Genomic DNA, 22,975 nt, shown 5'->3' with positions numbered 1-22,975 from the left:
CTGTACGAGGAGTTTTTGTTCTTGCCCCGATAATTTCATTACACGGGAGAATATTCAGCCGTAATTGTAGTATGAATCTTCTCATAGCTTTATTTCCCGTGTTAAGCAGATACTGTCTTGGTGTAGCAGGCTTGAGGCCTTGGAGAGCATAAGAGGAATATCTAGACTTTTTGTATAAATAGGACTGGTTTTCGCATAAATCCCAGATAAAAGCCTTATCTTTAAGGCTTTTCTTGATGTACATAATGTTATCTTTTCCCATATGTACATTATATCCTAGGACTTCTAAAAATGTTAATACTATTTTCTGTAAACTTAAAAAATAGGGATTCTTAAATCTGCCTTCACTTTTATTTTTACCTATAAGGTTGAGCATGTTACCTTCATCCCCATCCCCCAATATTATTCTTAAATAAAGTTTGCAACATTCTATTTTCCATAGGGTCGAAAGGGATATTAGCCCCAATTCGCATCTTATCGCTTGTATTGGTACCGAATTTGGGAGTCCTAAAGCTGGTCTCCAAATCTTGCCTTCAAGGAGATGTAACTTACTCAGATATTTGCTTTCTACAGTTTCCAATGCATACAAAATTCCAGGAATAATACAACTTTTATATATCTCGAGTAGACCTTCGACAGAGTGACCTCCTTTACTGGTGATATATTTTCTTATAACTTTCCATTTCTTTACTATTTTAGTACTCACCGCCTCTTGGAAAAAATGTATGCAGGGATTGCTCAGAATAGGCATCCCCAAATAAGGGTAGGCCTCCACTACCTCTAGTTTTATCGAGTTTATCTGCCACCTAGTAATAAGCCTTTTCTTTTCGAGCCTGGTGGCTCCAAATACCATAACCTTAGTTTTGTTTATATTGATACTTAGGTTATTCTTTTCAGAATACAATAATAGTCCATTCAACATTCTTTGCAACCCTACTGGAGTTTTATCCAAGAGGACGGTATCATCCGCATACATCAGGCCACAAATGGGTTTTCCCGCTACTATTGGTGGAAAGTTATTTATAGTCGAAAAACTTTCCCACATATCTGAGACATACAAATTGTATAGTATGGGAGATGTCACACATCCCTGCTTTAGACCAGTGTTAGTGGCGATCTCTGGAGATATCATCCCTCCTTTACCCAAACAGATGGAGACAGTGGTTTCCCTATACATTTCCCTCAGAAAGTGCAAAATTTTGGGACATATATTTTTCTCACTTAGTTTCTTCCACAGAAGCCCCCTATTAACACTATCAAAGGCTTTCGAATAGTCTACAAAGCACACATATAGTTTTTCCCCCTTATCCTTTGACCCTGCTATAATGTAATTCAGCATTGTTAGGTTATTGGTGGTACTGTACCCTTTCCGAAATCCAGTTTGAAGAGTAGATAGCAGTCCCTTTTCCTCTATCCAAATGTTTAACCTCTCCACTAAAAGGGAGCAGAAGATCTTACAACTGCTGTCTGCCATGGCCAGCAATCTATAGTTATCAGGCAGTTTTCTATCTCCCTTTTTAAAAATAGGGACCACTATGGCTTTCCTCCAGCTATCTGGTATGCGGCCTGTCTCCCATATACCAGTAAACAGCTGGAGCAAAATCACTGCCCATTTCTTAGGATTTTGTTTTATGACAGCATTTGCAAGGCCATCCGGGCCTGGGGCACGTGAGGATTTCATTTTAGAGATCACTTTCAAAATATCTAGTATACCAAAGGGGATACTATCTTGGTCATATGAGTTTATCCCATTGAGATTAGCAGACATGTCACTAGTCTTAAAGTAGAGGTCAGTAATGTATTGCTTCCATGCATCTTGGCTCACATTAGAATTTTCCCTACAATCCTCATCCATCAGGAACTGTCTATATAGATACCAGAATTTTTTTGAATCATGGGTGTTACATATCTTGTATAAACACCTCCAATTGGCATTGCTGGTGTTATACTTATAATCCTTGATCCAATTTTTGTAATGAGTCTTTATGTTTTTAATTCTCTTACTTCTCTCTTCTTCATCCAAGTCACATGTCTGCTTAAGTTTGCGAATCTCACCCAGCATTTCTTTTTTCCTATCATAGATCATTTGATCATATTTGTGGGAGTGATTTTTACCCCTTATATTTTTCACAATTACCTTGCTGTTTAGCCTCCGAATTATACCCAACAAATTAGTTATTGGATTAAGACCATTCAATGCAATATCCTGCCCCTCAATGGGCATCCGATCAAACAGCTCATTAAAGATGATTAGATTTTTATCCGACCATGTGATCCTATTTCCGGATGCTGAAAATTGTATGTCCATCTCTTTACTCACTTCCCAACATTTACTTTCCGAGCCCTTAGTAAATGTGCCCCTAATGGGTGTATGGTCACTCAGAGTGGTAGCAATATGTTCAAAGGAGATTGTTGATAGGCTTAATTGTTTACTTACAAACATATAGTCTAACCTATAGCCTACCTTCCCATTTGTCCAAGTTGCCCCCTCACCTGGACCTAAGTGAGGTTGTAAATATTCTAGGTCCCAGCTGGTCATAAGGTTCATCCACCGACAACCCTGCCTAATCTGTGTATTTAAACCCGCCATCAGGTTACCCTCATGAGTTTTCAATGATGCTATAATGGCTGTTTCCTCCCACAATTCTTTGCATCTGTTCATCTCCTTTACAGCGGAGTCACAGTGGGCATTAAAATCTCCCACTATACAAATATCAGACTCAGGGAACTCCCGGATCCAACTTTCAATAGTGTGGTTTATATGTTCCCCAATCTCTTGTATATCTTCCCGCCCTGGTTGAGAATATATATTAATAAGAAGGAAACTCCCTAATTGATTTCCCCTGTCTATAATTGCACACATAACATTAGGTAGATTCCCATACATCTCATACTGTTTAAATGATAAGTGATTTTTTACCCCAATACATAGTCCTCCATAAGGCCTGCCTTTTTCACCTTTGCGGGCAGCTTTATTCCAAATACTATATCCATCTAGTAAAATTTCCCCAGTTACCCAAGTTTCCTGTAAGGCAAAGATGTCACTCTCCATCAACATTTGTATGCCTTCCTTGTGTAGAAGGGATTTGAAACCTCTACTATTCCAAGACAGGAGGTTAAAAGTATTATTATATGCCTTATCTCAATTTTGGATTATAGTATTTGCCTCCTGGGAGTTAGCTTGTACGTTTTTATTTCTTAATTCCATATTAATAGGAGTAACTCCCACCCCTTCCGTGTATTTGTCATTCCAATCATTATGAATAGTAGAGTGGCATATCACAATTTCATAGTTATTGCCCCATATTCCATCAGAGTATTCTCTTACGAGGTCCACAAAAACCGCAGATCTAAATTGGACAATAACCCAATTTTCCCAGCTTCCATATTCAGGTAGGATAATGGTTTCAATATCCCCTGAGTTAATATTTTGCAGCTGCGGAATATGTGATAGTTTATTAAGTAACCAGGCCCGGTTAAGAAAAGGGCTTTCATCTGTCGAGGATTTTTCTATGATTTTAATACTTTTCCCCACTATAAGTAGGGGTTCTTCATTTGTTCCCACACTATTTACCCTACTTGTTTTTTGCTTACTGTGCATGGCCAGTCGTTCCATCTCTTTGGTATAAATTTCCTTCTCCCTTTTAGTAAGGGGCCCAATATTACTATTATATGGGATTTCAACATATTTAAAGTTATTTTCAGTGGATACCGTATCCTCTATTTCACTTTCCTCAATGAGATCGTCCTTCCCCTTTAGCCAATTTTCTAGACCCTTACTTTTAATTGCCAATTTTTTCCTTTCATCCAGCTTCTTTTGATGTTCCATGATTTCATAGTGGTTCCCTACTTCTACACATTCCGAGTCTAATGGGGCGGTGTTAGCAAGATATATGGAATTTCTTTTCACAGTTTTATTCACTTTGGTCTTGGCCATCACCATCCTTTTACGAGGTGCTTTCTTATTTTTCCTATTTCGCCTAGTGCGCCTCTTAGAGCCTTGGGCTACCCTTATTTCTATCTCACTCACACTATTATTAATCTCTTCAACCAGATTTTCCCTAGAGTTGAGTTGTTCCATATGGGAAGTATTAGTCTGTGTCATAATATTCTCATTTTCTTTTTCAGCCACCATAACCAACTCACTCAGATCTCCTATAACCTGATTTGGCTCCGTGGTATGTCTTTTCTCCTTGTTAGAGTCATTGCCACAGTAATCCTCTATCATAATCCCAAGTGATCTAGTATTATCAATGTTCTGTAGTACCATTGATTTTATATCACTATGTTCTTTAAGCAATTTGGTACAGATGGTCAAAAGAACATCCATCATAGTAGTTAGGGCGTCTAATTTCTCACCTGATTTCAGTGAGTTTTCACACCCCCTACTTCTATTACTTTTATCCTCGATTTCCGAGTAGTTTCCCCTAGAGTTATATGACTCATCACACGAATGAGAGTCCTCTTCTCCTTGAGCAAATTTATTCAAGTCTGGGGAAGCTGACAAATTAGATCCAATTTTGTTATTCATATCGGTATCTTCAACCACAGAAATTTCCAAATTAGTACATGTTCCCATAGATTGTCGCCTAAAGTTATGTACTAATGTCAATAGTGAATTATTATCTATCATAGAGCTATTAGTGGGAGGTGGTAGAGATTGTATTTTGTCAGATACCATTACTTTTTCCTTAATAGTTAGAAAACTAAGTATTTTAGGTTGATCTAATACACCTTTACCATCACCAGTAGTTCCATTCTTACCACCCTTCTTAGATTTTTCCCCGTTACCAGGCTTCTGAGTGGCTAGTTTCATATTTGGTGTAGGTATGTTATTCTTCCTCTTTTTAGATCGTGTACTTGGGGCCATATTAGTATAACACCGAGTAATAGGTATATACAAATGTAATATAAATAGAAATAGAGAGAGTTAGTAATAATATATTTTAATTTATCCTTAAGGAGTCACGTCTCCATAAAATCCAACAAGTAAAAAATTAGATCAGTCCTACTATACCGAAGACTTAAGTATACCTATACCCAAAATGCAATACGTCTATTAATAATAAATAAATAAAACTTGGGAAAGGAAAGATCCTCCGCAATAATGGGCAGCCGATACCATCAATTGATAAGTAAACAATTAAAAAAAGTGAGTGTTAGCAATCAAATACACCTTTTGGTTCATGAGTTAAAATCACATAACATATTAGAAAATGTCTAAATAGTCGGTTGGGAAATAATAGATTCAGTCCAAATCAATGTGGTGTCAAACTGTTAGTGGAAAGAACCCACCCGGTAAGGGAACGCCCGACAGCTTGAGGAGCGGCCTTAGTCCGACTCTCCCCCCCCACCAGGTGGTGAAATTGTATTATCCTGGAGTGGTGGAGTTAACTTACTTCGATTCCTGGGTATTAGTAGTTATTTTACACACTCCACAGCACGTCCAACAGCCGTATAACAGCCGGCGCCCTTTACCCCTAACGGGCTTAACACCGCTCGGGCGGATGGCAAAGGGTTTGAAGGCTGAGTTGGATCACGTGATAGGTCACGTGGCAGGCCCTAGCCCCGCCTCCTCAGCACAGCGTTTCTAATGTCAGCACCTGCAAGAGCCCCCTCACAGCTCGCAGTGCAGGTCAGTTCCAAAGTTTAAAAACGAACGTTTTTTCCAATTTCCCAAAGCCCTTTTCTCAGGCAGCAAAACACACCGCTCGGGCGGATGGCAAAGGGTTTGAAGGCTGAGTTGGATCACGTGATAGGTCACGTGGCAGGCCCTAGCCCCGCCTCCTCAGCACAGCGTTTCTAATGTCAGCACCTGCAAGAGCCCCCTCACAGCTCGCAGTGCAGGTCAGTTCCAAAGTTTAAAAACGAACGTTTTTTCCAATTTCCCAAAGCCCTTTTCTCAGGCAGCAAAACACACCGCTCGGGCGGATGGCAAAGGGTTTGAAGGCTGAGTTGGATCACGTGATAGGTCACGTGGCAGGCCCTAGCCCCGCCTCCTCAGCACAGCGTTTCTAATGTCAGCACCTGCAAGAGCCCCCTCACAGCTCGCAGTGCAGGTCAGTTCCAAAGTTTAAAAACGAACGTTTTTTCCAATTTCCCAAAGCCCTTTTCTCAGGCAGCAAAACACACCGCTCGGGCGGATGGCAAAGGGTTTGAAGGCTGAGTTGGATCACGTGATAGGTCACGTGGCAGGCCCTAGCCCCGCCTCCTCAGCACAGCGTTTCTAATGTCAGCACCTGCAAGAGCCCCCTCACAGCTCGCAGTGCAGGTCAGTTCCAAAGTTTAAAAACGAACGTTTTTTCCAATTTCCCAAAGCCCTTTTCTCAGGCAGCAAAACACACCGCTCGGGCGGATGGCAAAGGGTTTGAAGGCTGAGTTGGATCACGTGATAGGTCACGTGGCAGGCCCTAGCCCCGCCTCCTCAGCACAGCGTTTCTAATGTCAGCACCTGCAAGAGCCCCCTCACAGCTCGCAGTGCAGGTCAGTTCCAAAGTTTAAAAACGAACGTTTTTTCCAATTTCCCAAAGCCCTTTTCTCAGGCAGCAAAACACACCGCTCGGGCGGATGGCAAAGGGTTTGAAGGCTGAGTTGGATCACGTGATAGGTCACGTGGCAGGCCCTAGCCCCGCCTCCTCAGCACAGCGTTTCTAATGTCAGCACCTGCAAGAGCCCCCTCACAGCTCGCAGTGCAGGTCAGTTCCAAAGTTTAAAAACGAACGTTTTTTCCAATTTCCCAAAGCCCTTTTCTCAGGCAGCAAAACACACCGCTCGGGCGGATGGCAAAGGGTTTGAAGGCTGAGTTGGATCACGTGATAGGTCACGTGGCAGGCCCTAGCCCCGCCTCCTCAGCACAGCGTTTCTAATGTCAGCACCTGCAAGAGCCCCCTCACAGCTCGCAGTGCAGGTCAGTTCCAAAGTTTAAAAACGAACGTTTTTTCCAATTTCCCAAAGCCCTTTTCTCAGGCAGCAAAACACACCGCTCGGGCGGATGGCAAAGGGTTTGAAGGCTGAGTTGGATCACGTGATAGGTCACGTGGCAGGCCCTAGCCCCGCCTCCTCAGCACAGCGTTTCTAATGTCAGCACCTGCAAGAGCCCCCTCACAGCTCGCAGTGCAGGTCAGTTCCAAAGTTTAAAAACGAACGTTTTTTCCAATTTCCCAAAGCCCTTTTCTCAGGCAGCAAAACACACCGCTCGGGCGGATGGCAAAGGGTTTGAAGGCTGAGTTGGATCACGTGATAGGTCACGTGGCAGGCCCTAGCCCCGCCTCCTCAGCACAGCGTTTCTAATGTCAGCACCTGCAAGAGCCCCCTCACAGCTCGCAGTGCAGGTCAGTTCCAAAGTTTAAAAACGAACGTTTTTTCCAATTTCCCAAAGCCCTTTTCTCAGGCAGCAAAACACACCGCTCGGGCGGAGGGCAAAGGGTTTGAAGGCTGAGTTGGATCACGTGATAGGTCACGTGGCAGGCCCTAGCCCCGCCTCCTCAGCACAGCGTTTCTAATGTCAGCACCTGCAAGAGCCCCCTCACAGCTCGCAGTGCAGGTCAGTTCCAAAGTTTAAAAACGAACGTTTTTTCCAATTTCCCAAAGCCCTTTTCTCAGGCAGCAAAACACACCGCTCGGGCGGATGGCAAAGGGTTTGAAGGCTGAGTTGGATCACGTGATAGGTCACGTGGCAGGCCCTAGCCCCGCCTCCTCAGCACAGCGTTTCTAATGTCAGCACCTGCAAGAGCCCCCTCACAGCTCGCAGTGCAGGTCAGTTCCAAAGTTTAAAAACGAACGTTTTTTCCAATTTCCCAAAGCCCTTTTCTCAGGCAGCAAAACATAAGTAATATTCCTCACTGGTGTCAGTGTTTCCCACTCCTGCTCCTCCATGTACTGGCCCTCTGCCCACTCTATCTTTCAGCATCATAAGTAATATTCCTCCCTGGTGTCAGTGTTTCCCACTCCTGCTCCTCCATGTACTGGCCCTCTGCCCACTCTATCTTTCAGCATCACTGGTAATATTCCTCACTGGTGTCAGTGTTTCCCACTCCTGCTCCTCCATGTACTGGCCCTCTGCCCACTCTATCTTTCAGCATCATATGTAATATTCCTCACTGGTGTCAGTGTTTCCCACTCCTGCTCCTCCATGTACTTTCCCTCTGCCCACTCTATCTTTCAGCATCATAAGTAATATTCCTCCCTGGTGTCAGTGTTTCCCACTCCTGCTCCTCCATGTACTGGCCCTCTGCCCACTCTATCTTCCAGCGTCATGAGTAATATTCCTCACTGGTGTCAGTGTTTCCCACTCCTGCTCCTCCATGTACTTGCCCTCTGCCCACTCTATCTTTCAGCATCACTGGTAATATTCCTCCCTGGTGTCAGTGTTTCCCACTCCTGCTCCTCCATGTACTGGCCCTCTGCCCACTCTATCTTTCAGCATCATAAGTAATATTCCTCACTGGTGTCAGTGTTTCCCACTCCTGCTCCTCCATGTACTTGCCCTCTGCCCACTCTATCTTTCAGCATCATAAGTAATATTCCTCACTGGTGTCAGTGTTTCCCACTCCTGCTCCTCCATGTACTTGCCCTCTGCCCACTCTATCTTTCAGCATCATGAGTAATATTCCTCCCTGGTGTCAGTGTTTCCCACTCCTGCTCCTCCATGTACTGGCCCTCTGCCCACTCTATCTTTCAGCATCATAAGTAATATTCCTCCCTGGTGTCAGTGTTTCCCACTCCTGCTCCTCCATGTACTGGCCCTCTGCCCACTCTATCTTTCAGCTTCATAAGTAATATTCCTCCCTGGTGTCAGTGTTTCCCACTCCTGCTCCTCCATGTACTTGCCCTCTGCCCACTCTATCTTTCAGCATCATAAGTAATATTCCTCACTGGTGTCAGTGTTTCCCACTCCTGCTCCTCCATGTACTGGCCCTCTGCCCACTCTATCTTTCAGCATCATAAGTAATATTCCTCACTGGTGTCAGTGTTTCCCACTCCTGCTCCTCCATGTACTGGCCCTCTGCCCACTCTATCTTTCAGCATCATGAGTAATATTCCTCACTGGTGTCAGTGTTTCCCACTCCTGCTCCTCCATGTACTGGCCCTCTGCCCACTCTATCTTTCAGCATCATAAGTAATATTCCTCACTGGTGTCAGTGTTTCTCACTCCTGCTCCTCCATGTACTTGCCCTCTGCCCACTCTATCTTCCAGCATCATAAGTAATATTCCTCACTGGTGTCAGTGTTTCCCACTCCTGCTCCTCCATGTACTTGCCCTCTGCCCACTCTATCTTTCAGCATCACTGGTAATATTCCTCCCTGGTGTCAGTGTTTCCCACTCCTGCTCCTCCATGTACTGGCCCTCTGCCCACTCTATCTTTCAGCATCATAAGTAATATTCCTCACTGGTGTCAGTGTTTCCCACTCCTGCTCCTCCATGTACTGGCCCTCTGCCCACTCTATCTTTCAGCATCATAAGTAATATTCCTCCCTGGTGTCAGTGTTTCCCACTCCTGCTCCTCCATGTACTGGCCCTCTGCCCACTCTATCTTTCAGCATCATAAGTAATATTCCTCACTGGTGTCAGTGTTTCCCACTCCTGCTCCTCCATGTACTGGCCCTCTGCCCACTCTATCTTTCAGCATCATAAGTAATATTCCTCCCTGGTGTCAGTGTTTCCCACTCCTGCTCCTCCATGTACTGGCCCTCTGCCCACTCTATCTTTCAGCATCATAAGTAATATTCCTCACTGGTGTCAGTGTTTCCCACTCCTGCTCCTCCATGTACTGGCCCTCTGCCCACTCTATCTTTCAGCATCATAAGTGATATTCCTCCCTGGTGTCAGTGTTTCCCACTCCTGCTCCTCCATGTACTTGCCCTCTGCCCACTCTATCTTTCAGCATCACTGGTAATATTCCTCCCTGGTGTCAGTGTTTCCCACTCCTGCTCCTCCATGTACTGGCCCTCTGCCCACTCTATCTTTCAGCATCATAAGTAATATTCCTCCCTGGTGTCAGTGTTTCCCACTCCTGCTCCTCCATGTACTGGCCCTCTGCCCACTCTATCTTCCAGCATCACTGGTAATATTCCTCACTGGTGTCAGTGTTTCCCACTCCTGCTCCTCCATGTACTGGCCCTCTGCCCACTCTATCTTTCAGCATCATAAGTGATATTCCTCCCTGGTGTCAGTGTTTCCTACTCCTGCTCCTCCATGTACTTGCCCTCTGCCCACTCTATCTTTCAGCATCACTGGTAATATTCCTCCCTGGTGTCAGTGTTTCCCACTCCTGCTCCTCCATGTACTTGCCCTCTGCCCACTCTATCTTCCAGCATCATAAGTAATATTCCTCACTGGTGTCAGTGTTTCCCACTCCTGCTCCTCCATGTACTTGCCCTCTGCCCACTCTATCTTTCAGCATCATAAGTAATATTCCTCACTGGTGTCAGTGTTTCCCACTCCTGCTCCTCCATGTACTGGCCCTCTGCCCACTCTATCTTCCAGCATCATAAGTAATATTCCTCCCTGGTGTCAGTGTTTCCCACTCCTGCTCCTCCATGTACTGGCCCTCTGCCCACTCTATCTTCCAGCATCATAAGTAATATTCCTCACTGGTGTCAGTGTTTCCCACTCCTGCTCCTCCATGTACTTGCCCTCTGCCCACTCTATCTTTCAGCATCATAAGTAATATTCCTCCCTGGTGTCAGTGTTTCCCACTCCTGCTCCTCCATGTACTTGCCCTCTGCCCACTCTATCTTCCAGCATCATAAGTAATATTCCTCACTGGTGTCAGTGTTTCCCACTCCTGCTCCTCCATGTACTTGCCCTCTGCCCACTCTATCTTACAGCATCATAAGTAATATTCCTCCCTGGTGTCAGTGTTTCCCACTCCTGCTCCTCCATGTACTTGCCCTCTGCCCACTCTATCTTTCAGCATCACTGGTAATATTCCTCACTGGTGTCAGTGTTTCCCACGCCTGCTCCTGCATGTACTGGCCCTCTGCCCACTCTATCTTTCAGCATCATAAGTAATATTCCTCACTGGTGTCAGTGTTTCCCACTCCTGCTCCTCCATGTACTGGCCCTCTGCCCACTCTATCTTCCAGCATCATAAGTAATATTCCTCCCTGGTGTCAGTGTTTCCCACTCCTGCTCCTCCATGTACTGGCCCTCTGCCCACTCTATCTTCCAGCATCATAAGTAATATTCCTCCCTGGTGTCAGTGTTTCCCACTCCTGCTCCTCCATGTACTGGCCCTCTGCCCACTCTATCTTTCAGCATCACTGGTAATATTCCTCCCTGGTGTCAGTGTTTCCCACTCCTGCTCCTCCATGTACTGGCCCTCTGCCCACTCTATCTTTCAGCATCACTGGTAATATTCCTCCCTGGTGTCAGTGTTTCCCACTCCTGCTCCTCCATGTACTTGCCCTCTGCCCACTCTATCTTCCAGCATCATAAGTAATATTCCTCCCTGGTGTCAGTGTTTCCCACTCCTGCTCCTCCATGTACTGGCCCTCTGCCCACTCTATCTTTCAGCATCACTGGTAATATTCCTCCCTGGTGTCAGTGTTTCCCACTCCTGCTCCTCCATGTACTTGCCCTCTGCCCACTCTATCTTTCAGCATCACTGGTAATATTCCTCCCTGGTGTCAGTGTTTCCCACTCCTGCTCCTCCATGTACTTGCCCTCTGCCCACTCTATCTTCCAGCATCATAAGTAATATTCCTCCCTGGTGTCAGTGTTTCCCACTCCTGCTCCTCCATGTACTGGCCCTCTGCCCACTCTATCTTTCAGCATCACTGGTAATATTCCTCCCTGGTGTCAGTGTTTCCCACTCCTGCTCCTCCATGTACTGGCCCTCTGCCCACTCTATCTTTCAGCATCATAAGTAATATTCCTCACTGGTGTCAGTGTTTCCCACTCCTGCTCCTCCATGTACTTGCCCTCTGCCCACTCTATCTTTCAGCATCATAAGTAATATTCCTCACTGGTGTCAGTGTTTCCCACTCCTGCTCCTCCATGTACTTGCCCTCTGCCCACTCTATCTTTCAGCATCATGAGTAATATTCCTCCCTGGTGTCAGTGTTTCCCACTCCTGCTCCTCCATGTACTGGCCCTCTGCCCACTCTATCTTTCAGCATCATAAGTAATATTCCTCCCTGGTGTCAGTGTTTCCCACTCCTGCTCCTCCATGTACTGGCCCTCTGCCCACTCTATCTTTCAGCTTCATAAGTAATATTCCTCCCTGGTGTCAGTGTTTCCCACTCCTGCTCCTCCATGTACTTGCCCTCTGCCCACTCTATCTTTCAGCATCATAAGTAATATTCCTCACTGGTGTCAGTGTTTCCCACTCCTGCTCCTCCATGTACTGGCCCTCTGCCCACTCTATCTTTCAGCATCATAAGTAATATTCCTCACTGGTGTCAGTGTTTCCCACTCCTGCTCCTCCATGTACTGGCCCTCTGCCCACTCTATCTTTCAGCATCATGAGTAATATTCCTCACTGGTGTCAGTGTTTCCCACTCCTGCTCCTCCATGTACTGGCCCTCTGCCCACTCTATCTTTCAGCATCATAAGTAATATTCCTCACTGGTGTCAGTGTTTCTCACTCCTGCTCCTCCATGTACTTGCCCTCTGCCCACTCTATCTTCCAGCATCATAAGTAATATTCCTCACTGGTGTCAGTGTTTCCCACTCCTGCTCCTCCATGTACTTGCCCTCTGCCCACTCTATCTTTCAGCATCACTGGTAATATTCCTCCCTGGTGTCAGTGTTTCCCACTCCTGCTCCTCCATGTACTGGCCCTCTGCCCACTCTATCTTTCAGCATCATAAGTAATATTCCTCACTGGTGTCAGTGTTTCCCACTCCTGCTCCTCCATGTACTGGCCCTCTGCCCACTCTATCTTTCAGCATCATAAGTAATATTCCTCCCTGGTGTCAGTGTTTCCCACTCCTGCTCCTCCATGTACTGGCCCTCTGCCCACTCTATCTTTCAGCATCATAAGTAATATTCCTCACTGGTGTCAGTGTTTCCCACTCCTGCTCCTCCATGTACTGGCCCTCTGCCCACTCTATCTTTCAGCATCATAAGTAATATTCCTCCCTGGTGTCAGTGTTTCCCACTCCTGCTCCTCCATGTACTGGCCCTCTGCCCACTCTATCTTTCAGCATCATAAGTAATATTCCTCACTGGTGTCAGTGTTTCCCACTCCTGCTCCTCCATGTACTGGCCCTCTGCCCACTCTATCTTTCAGCATCATAAGTGATATTCCTCCCTGGTGTCAGTGTTTCCCACTCCTGCTCCTCCATGTACTTGCCCTCTGCCCACTCTATCTTTCAGCATCACTGGTAATATTCCTCCCTGGTGTCAGTGTTTCCCACTCCTGCTCCTCCATGTACTGGCCCTCTGCCCACTCTATCTTTCAGCATCATAAGTAATATTCCTCCCTGGTGTCAGTGTTTCCCACTCCTGCTCCTCCATGTACTGGCCCTCTGCCCACTCTATCTTCCAGCATCACTGGTAATATTCCTCACTGGTGTCAGTGTTTCCCACTCCTGCTCCTCCATGTACTGGCCCTCTGCCCACTCTATCTTTCAGCATCATAAGTGATATTCCTCCCTGGTGTCAGTGTTTCCTACTCCTGCTCCTCCATGTACTTGCCCTCTGCCCACTCTATCTTTCAGCATCACTGGTAATATTCCTCCCTGGTGTCAGTGTTTCCCACTCCTGCTCCTCCATGTACTTGCCCTCTGCCCACTCTATCTTCCAGCATCATAAGTAATATTCCTCACTGGTGTCAGTGTTTCCCACTCCTGCTCCTCCATGTACTTGCCCTCTGCCCACTCTATCTTTCAGCATCATAAGTAATATTCCTCACTGGTGTCAGTGTTTCCCACTCCTGCTCCTCCATGTACTGGCCCTCTGCCCACTCTATCTTCCAGCATCATAAGTAATATTCCTCCCTGGTGTCAGTGTTTCCCACTCCTGCTCCTCCATGTACTGGCCCTCTGCCCACTCTATCTTCCAGCATCATAAGTAATATTCCTCACTGGTGTCAGTGTTTCCCACTCCTGCTCCTCCATGTACTTGCCCTCTGCCCACTCTATCTTTCAGCATCATAAGTAATATTCCTCCCTGGTGTCAGTGTTTCCCACTCCTGCTCCTCCATGTACTTGCCCTCTGCCCACTCTATCTTCCAGCATCATAAGTAATATTCCTCACTGGTGTCAGTGTTTCCCACTCCTGCTCCTCCATGTACTTGCCCTCTGCCCACTCTATCTTACAGCATCATAAGTAATATTCCTCCCTGGTGTCAGTGTTTCCCACTCCTGCTCCTCCATGTACTTGCCCTCTGCCCACTCTATCTTTCAGCATCACTGGTAATATTCCTCACTGGTGTCAGTGTTTCCCACGCCTGCTCCTGCATGTACTGGCCCTCTGCCCACTCTATCTTTCAGCATCATAAGTAATATTCCTCACTGGTGTCAGTGTTTCCCACTCCTGCTCCTCCATGTACTGGCCCTCTGCCCACTCTATCTTCCAGCATCATAAGTAATATTCCTCCCTGGTGTCAGTGTTTCCCACTCCTGCTCCTCCATGTACTGGCCCTCTGCCCACTCTATCTTCCAGCATCATAAGTAATATTCCTCCCTGGTGTCAGTGTTTCCCACTCCTGCTCCTCCATGTACTGGCCCTCTGCCCACTCTATCTTTCAGCATCACTGGTAATATTCCTCCCTGGTGTCAGTGTTTCCCACTCCTGCTCCTCCATGTACTGGCCCTCTGCCCACTCTATCTTTCAGCATCACTGGTAATATTCCTCCCTGGTGTCAGTGTTTCCCACTCCTGCTCCTCCATGTACTTGCCCTCTGCCCACTCTATCTTCCAGCATCATAAGTAATATTCCTCCCTGGTGTCAGTGTTTCCCACTCCTGCTCCTCCATGTACTGGCCCTCTGCCCACTCTATCTTTCAGCATCACTGGTAATATTCCTCCCTGGTGTCAGTGTTTCCCACTCCTGCTCCTCCATGTACTTGCCCTCTGCCCACTCTATCTTTCAGCATCACTGGTAATATTCCTCCCTGGTGTCAGTGTTTCCCACTCCTGCTCCTCCATGTACTTGCCCTCTGCCCACTCTATCTTTCAGCATCACTGGTAATATTCCTCCCTGGTGTCAGTGTTTCCCACTCCTGCTCCTCCATGTACTTGCCCTCTGCCCACTCTATCTTTCAGCATCATAAGTAATATTCCTCCCTGGTGTCAGTGTTTCCCACTCCTGCTCCTCCATGTACTTGCCCTCTGCCCACTCTATCTTTCAGCATCATATGTAATATTCCTCACTGGTGTCAGTGTTTCCCACTCCTGCTCCTCCATGTACTGGCCCTCTGCCCACTCTATCTTCCAGCATCATAAGTAATATTCCTCACTGGTGTCAGTGTTTCCCACTCCTGCTCCTCCATGTACTGGCCCTCTGCCCACTCTATCTTCCAGCATCATAAGTAATATTCCTCCCTGGTGTCAGTGTTTCCCACTCCTGCTCCTCCATGTACTGGCCCTCTGCCCACTCTATCTTTCAGCATCATAAGTAATATTCCTCCCTGGTGTCAGTGTTTCCCACTCCTGCTCCTCCATGTACTGGCCGTCTGCCCACTCTATCTTTCAGCATCATGAGTATTTTCCTCACTGGTGTCAGTGTTTCCCACTCCTGCTCCTCCATGTACTGGCCCTCTGCCCACTCTATCTTTCAGCATCATAAGTAATATTCCTCACTGGTGTCAGTGTTTCCCACTCCTGCTCCTCCATGTACTTGCCCTCTGCCCACTCTATCTTCCAGCATCATAAGTAATATTCCTCACTGGTGTCAGTGTTTCCCACTCCTGCTCCTCCATGTACTTGCCCTCTGCCCACTCTATCTTTCAGCATCACTGGTAATATTCCTCCCTGGTGTCAGTGTTTCCCACTCCTGCTCCTCCATGTACTTGCCCTCTGCCCACTCTATCTTTCAGCATCACTGGTAATATTCCTCCCTGGTGTCAGTGTTTTCCACTCCTGCTCCTCCATGTACTTGCCCTCTGCCCACTCTATCTTTCAGCATCACTGGTAATATTCCTCCCTGGTGTCAGTGTTTCCCACTCCTGCTCCTCCGTGTACTGGCCCTCTGCCCACTCTATCTTTCAGCATCATAAGTAATATTCCTCACTGGTGTCAGTGTTTCCCACTCCTGCTCCTCCATGTACTGGCCCTCTGCCCACTCTATCTTTCAGCATCATAAGTAATATTCCTCCCTGGTGTCAGTGTTTCCCACTCCTGCTCCTCCATGTACTTGCCCTCTGCCCACTCTATCTTTCAGCATCATAAGTAATATTCCTCACTGGTGTCAGTGTTTCCCACTCCTGCTCCTCCATGTACTGGCCCTCTGCCCACTCTATCTTCCAGCGTCATGAGTAATATTCCTCACTGGTGTCAGTGTTTCCCACTCCTGCTCCTCCATGTACTTGCCCTCTGCCCACTCTATCTTTCAGCATCACTGGTAATATTCCTCCCTGGTGTCAGTGTTTCCCACTCCTGCTCCTCCGTGTACTTGCCCTCTGCCCACTCTATCTTTCAGCATCATAAGTAATATTCCTCCCTTGTGTCAGTGTTTCCCATTCCTGCTCCTCCATGTACTGGCCCTCTGCCCACTCTATCTTTCAGCATCATGAGTAATATTCCTCACTGGTGTCAGTGTTTCCCACTCCTGCTCCTCCTTGTACTTGCCCTCTGCCCACTCTATCTTTCAGCATCATGAGTAATATTCCTCACTGGTGTCAGTGTTTCCCACTCCTGCTCCTCCATGTACTGGCCCTCTGCCCACTCTATCTTCCAGCATCATAAGTAATATTCCTCCCTGGTGTCAGTGTTTCCCACTCCTGCTCCTCCGTGTACTGGCCCTCTGCCCACTCTATCTTTCAGCATCACTGGTAATATTCCTCCCTGGTGTCAGTGTTTCCCACTACTGCTCCTCCATGTACTGGCCCTCTGCCCACTCTATCTTTCAGCATCATGAGTAATATTCCTCCCTGGTGTCAGTGTTTCCCACTCCTGCTCCTCCATGTACTGGCCCTCTGCCCACTCTATCTTTCAGCATCATGAGTAATATTCCTCACTGGTGTCAGTGTTTCCCACTCCTGCTCCTCCATGTACTGGCCCTCTGCCCACTCTATCTTTCAGCATCATAAGTAATATTCCTCCCTGGTGTCAGTGTTTCCCACTCCTGCTCCTCCATGTACTTGCCCTCTGCCCACTCTATCTTCCAGCATCATAAGTAATATTCCTCACTGGTGTCAGTGTTTCCCACTCCTGCTCCTCCATGTACTTGCCCTCTGCCCACTCTATCTTCCAGCATCATAAGTAATATTCCTCACTGGTGTCAGTGTTTCCCACTCCTGCTCCTCCATGTACTGGCCCTCTGCCCACTCTATCTTTCAGCATCACTGGTAATATTCCTCACTGGTGTCAGTGTTTCCCACTCCTGCTCCTCCATGTACTTGCCCTCTGCCCACTCTATCTTTCAGCATCATAAGTCATATTCCTCCCTGGTGTCAGTGTTTCCCACTCCTGCTCCTCCATGTACTGGCCCTCTGCCCACTCTATCTTTCAGCATCATAAGTAATATTCCTCACTGGTGTCAGTGTTTCCCACTCCTGCTCCTCCATGTACTTGCCCTCTGCCCACTCTATCTTTCAGCATCACTGGTAATATTCCTCACTGGTGTCAGTGTTTCCCACTCCTGCTCCTCCATGTACTTGCCCTCTGCCCACTCTATCTTTCAGCATCATAGGTAATATTCCTCACTGGTGTCAGTGTTTCCCACTCCTGCTCCTCCATGTACTGGCCCTCTGCCCACTCTATCTTTCAGCATCATGAGTAATATTCCTCACTGGTGTCAGTGTTTCCCACTCCTGCTCCTCCATGTACTGGCCCTCTGCCCACTCTATCTTTCAGCATCATAAGTAATATTCCTCCCTGGTGTCAGTGTTTCCCACTCCTGCTCCTCCATGTACTTGCCCTCTGCCCACTCTATCTTCCAGCATCATAAGTAATATTCCTCACTGGTGTCAGTGTTTCCCACTCCTGCTCCTCCATGTACTTGCCCTCTGCCCACTCTATCTTCCAGCATCATAAGTAATATTCCTCACTGGTGTCAGTGTTTCCCACTCCTGCTCCTCCATGTACTGGCCCTCTGCCCACTCTATCTTTCAGCATCACTGGTAATATTCCTCACTGGTGTCAGTGTTTCCCACTCCTGCTCCTCCATGTACTTGCCCTCTGCCCACTCTATCTTTCAGCATCATAAGTCATATTCCTCCCTGGTGTCAGTGTTTCCCACTCCTGCTCCTCCATGTACTTGCCCTCTGCCCACTCTATCTTTCAGCATCATAAGTAATATTCCTCACTGGTGTCAGTGTTTCCCACTCCTGCTCCTCCATGTACTTGCCCTCTGCCCACTCTATCTTTCAGCATCACTGGTAATATTCCTCCCTGGTGTCAGTGTTTCCCACTCCTGCTCCTCCGTGTACTGGCCCTCTGCCCACTCTATCTTCCAGCATCATAAGTAATATTCCTCACTGGTGTCAGTGCTTCCCACTCCTGCTCCTCCATGTACTGGCCCTCTGCCCACTCTATCTTTCAGCATCATGAGTAATATTCCTCCCTGGTGTCAGTGTTTCCCACTCCTGCTCCTCCATGTACTTGCCCTCTGCCCACTCTATCTTTCACCATCATAAGTAATATTCCTCCCTGGTGTCAGTGTTTCCCACTCCTGCTCCTCCATGTACTTGCCCTCTGCCCACTCTATCTTTCAGCATCATAAGTAATATTCCTCCCTGGTGTCAGTGTTTCCCACTCCTGCTCCTCCATGTACTGGCCCTCTGCCCACTCTATCTTTCAGCATCACTGGTAATATTCCTCACTGGTGTCAGTGTTTCCCACTCCTGCTCCTCCATGTACTTGCCCTCTGCCCACTCTATCTTTCAGCATCATAAGTAATATTCCTCCCTGGTGTCAGTGTTTCCCACTCCTGCTCCTCCATGTACTTGCCCTCTGCCCACTCTATCTTTCAGCATCACTGGTAATATTCCTCACTGGTGTCAGTGTTTCCCACTCCTGCTCCTCCATGTACTGGCCCTCTGCCCACTCTATCTTTCAGCATCATAAGTAATATTCCTCCCTGGTGTCAGTGTTTCCCACTCCTGCTCCTCCGTGTACTTGCCCTCTGCCCACTCTATCTTTCAGCATCATAAGTAATATTCCTCACTGGTGTCAGTGTTTCCCACTCCTGCTCCTCCATGTACTTGCCCTCTGCCCACTCTATCTTTCAGCATCATAAGTAATATTCCTCCCTGGTGTCAGTGTTTCCCACTCCTGCTCCTCCATGTACTTGCCCTCTGCCCACTCTATCTTCCAGCATCATAAGTAATATTCCTCACTGGTGTCAGTGTTTCCCACTCCTGCTCCTCCATGTACTTGCCCTCTGCCCACTCTATCTTACAGCATCATAAGTAATATTCCTCCCTGGTGTCAGTGTTTCCCACTCCTGCTCCTCCATGTACTTGCCCTCTGCCCACTCTATCTTTCAGCATCACTGGTAATATTCCTCACTGGTGTCAGTGTTTCCCACTCCTGCTCCTGCATGTACTGGCCCTCTGCCCACTCTATCTTTCAGCATCATAAGTAATATTCCTCACTGGTGTCAGTGTTTCCCACTCCTGCTCCTCCATGTACTGGCCCTCTGCCCACTCTATCTTCCAGCATCATAAGTAATATTCCTCCCTGGTGTCAGTGTTTCCCACTCCTGCTCCTCCATGTACTGGCCCTCTGCCCACTCTATCTTCCAGCATCATAAGTAATATTCCTCCCTGGTGTCAGTGTTTCCCACTCCTGCTCCTCCATGTACTGGCCCTCTGCCCACTCTATCTTTCAGCATCACTGGTAATATTCCTCCCTGGTGTCAGTGTTTCCCACTCCTGCTCCTCCATGTACTGGCCCTCTGCCCACTCTATCTTTCAGCATCACTGGTAATATTCCTCCCTGGTGTCAGTGTTTCCCACTCCTGCTCCTCCATGTACTTGCCCTCTGCCCACTCTATCTTCCAGCATCATAAGTAATATTCCTCCCTGGTGTCAGTGTTTCCCACTCCTGCTCCTCCATGTACTGGCCCTCTGCCCACTCTATCTTTCAGCATCACTGGTAATATTCCTCCCTGGTGTCAGTGTTTCCCACTCCTGCTCCTCCATGTACTTGCCCTCTGCCCACTCTATCTTTCAGCATCACTGGTAATATTCCTCCCTGGTGTCAGTGTTTCCCACTCCTGCTCCTCCATGTACTTGCCCTCTGCCCACTCTATCTTTCAGCATCACTGGTAATATTCCTCCCTGGTGTCAGTGTTTCCCACTCCTGCTCCTCCATGTACTTGCCCTCTGCCCACTCTATCTTTCAGCATCATAAGTAATATTCCTCCCTGGTGTCAGTGTTTCCCAGTCCTGCTCCTCCATGTACTTGCCCTCTGCCCACTCTATCTTTCAGCATCATATGTAATATTCCTCACTGGTGTCAGTGTTTCCCACTCCTGCTCCTCCATGTACTGGCCCTCTGCCCACTCTATCTTTCAGCATCATAAGTAATATTCCTCACTGGTGTCAGTGTTTCCCACTCCTGCTCATCCATGTACTTGCCCTCTGCCCACTCTATCTTCCAGCATCATAAGTAATATTCCTCACTGGTGTCAGTGTTTCCCACTCCTGCTCCTCCATGTACTGGCCCTCTGCCCACTCTATCTTCCAGCATCATAAGTAATATTCCTCCCTGGTGTCAGTGTTTCCCACTCCTGCTCCTCCATGTACTGGCCGTCTGCCCACTCTATCTTTCAGCATCATGAGTAATATTCCTCACTGGTGTCAGTGTTTCCCACTCCTGCTCCTCCATGTACTGGCCCTCTGCCCACTCTATCTTTCAGCATCATAAGTAATATTCCTCACTGGTGTCAGTGTTTCCCACTCCTGCTCCTCCATGTACTTGCCCTCTGCCCACTCTATCTTCCAGCATCATAAGTAATATTCCTCACTGGTGTCAGTGTTTCCCACTCCTGCTCCTCCATGTACTTGCCCTCTGCCCACTCTATCTTTCAGCATCACTGGTAATATTCCTCCCTGGTGTCAGTGTTTCCCACTCCTGCTCCTCCATGTACTTGCCCTCTGCCCACTCTATCATTCAGCATCACTGGTAATATTCCTCCCTGGTGTCAGTGTTTTCCACTCCTGCTCCTCCATGTACTTGCCCTCTGCCCACTCTATCTTTCAGCATCACTGGTAATATTCCTCCCTGGTGTCAGTGTTTACCACTCCTGCTCCTCCGTGTACTGGCCCTCTGCCCACTCTATCTTTCAGCATCATAAGTAATATTCCTCACTGGTGTCAGTGTTTCCCACTCCTGCTCCTCCATGTACTGGCCCTCTGCCCACTCTATCTTTCAGCATCATAAGTAATATTCCTCCCTGGTGTCAGTGTTTCCCACTCCTGCTCCTCCATGTACTTGCCCTCTGCCCACTCTATCTTTCAGCATCATAAGTAATATTCCTCACTGGTGTCAGTGTTTCCCACTCCTGCTCCTCCATGTACTGGCCCTCTGCCCACTCTATCTTCCAGCGTCATGAGTAATATTCCTCACTGGTGTCAGTGTTTCCCACTCCTGCTCCTCCATGTACTTGCCCTCTGCCCACTCTATCTTTCAGCATCACTGGTAATATTCCTCCCTGGTGTCAGTGTTTCCCACTCCTGCTCCTCCGTGTACTTGCCCTCTGCCCACTCTATCTTTCAGCATCATAAGTAATATTCCTCCCTTGTGTCAGTGTTTCCCACTCCTGCTCCTCCATGTACTGGCCCTCTGCCCACTCTATCTTTCAGCATCATGAGTAATATTCCTCACTGGTGTCAGTGTTTCCCACTCCTGCTCCTCCATGTACTAGCCCTCTGCCCACTCTATCTTTCAGCATCATGAGTAATATTCCTCACTGGTGTCAGTGTTTCCCACTCCTGCTCCTCCATGTACTGGCCCTCTGCCCACTCTATCTTTCAGCATCATAAGTAATATTCCTCCCTGGTGTCAGTGTTTCCCACTCCTGCTCCTCCATGTACTTGCCCTCTGCCCACTCTATCTTCCAGCATCATAAGTAATATTCCTCACTGGTGTCAGTGTTTCCCACTCCTGCTCCTCCATGTACTTGCCCTCTGCCCACTCTATCTTCCGGCATCATAAGTAATATTCCTCACTGGTGTCAGTGTTTCCCACTCCTGCTCCTCCATGTACTGGCCCTCTGCCCACTCTATCTTTCAGCATCACTGGTAATATTCCTCACTGGTGTCAGTGTTTCCCACTCCTGCTCCTCCATGTACTTGCCCTCTGCCCACTCTATCTTTCAGCATCATAAGTCATATTCCTCCCTGGTGTCAGTGTTTCCCACTCCTGCTCCTCCATGTACTGGCCCTCTGCCCACTCTATCTTTCAGCATCATAAGTAATATTCCTCACTGGTGTCAGTGTTTCCCACTCCTGCTCCTCCATGTACTTGCCCTCTGCCCACTCTATCTTTCAGCATCACTGGTAATATTCCTCACTGGTGTCAGTGTTTCCCACTCCTGCTCCTCCATGTACTTGCCCTCTGCCCACTCTATCTTTCAGCATCATAGGTAATATTCCTCACTGGTGTCAGTGTTTCCCACTCCTGCTCCTCCATGTACTGGCCCTCTGCCCACTCTATCTTTCAGCATCAGGAGTAATATTCCTCCCTGGTGTCAGTGTTTCCCACTCCTGCTCCTCCATGTACTGGCCCTCTGCCCACTCTATCTTTCAGCATCATGAGTAATATTCCTCACTGGTGTCAGTGTTTCCCACTCCTGCTCCTCCATGTACTGGCCCTCTGCCCACTCTATCTTTCAGCATCATAAGTAATATTCCTC

The 22,975-nt window shown here is 47.5% G+C and overlaps 1 pseudogene; it reads right to left on the bottom strand.

Annotated features, from left to right (window-relative positions):
• The window catches only part of LOC138511116 (zinc finger protein 585A-like), a 501,977-nt pseudogene that overhangs the window by 251,860 nt on the left and 227,142 nt on the right, over nucleotides 1-22,975 (bottom strand).

The sequence above is a fragment of the Ambystoma mexicanum genome, chromosome 6p (assembly GCF_040938575.1).
Source record: "Ambystoma mexicanum isolate Mex_15411 chromosome 6p, UKY_AmexF1_1, whole genome shotgun sequence".
Taxonomy (NCBI): Eukaryota; Metazoa; Chordata; class Amphibia; order Caudata; family Ambystomatidae; genus Ambystoma; species Ambystoma mexicanum.
The sequence above is the reverse complement of the archived record's forward strand: the minus strand, read 5'-3'. Positions and strand labels throughout refer to the sequence as shown.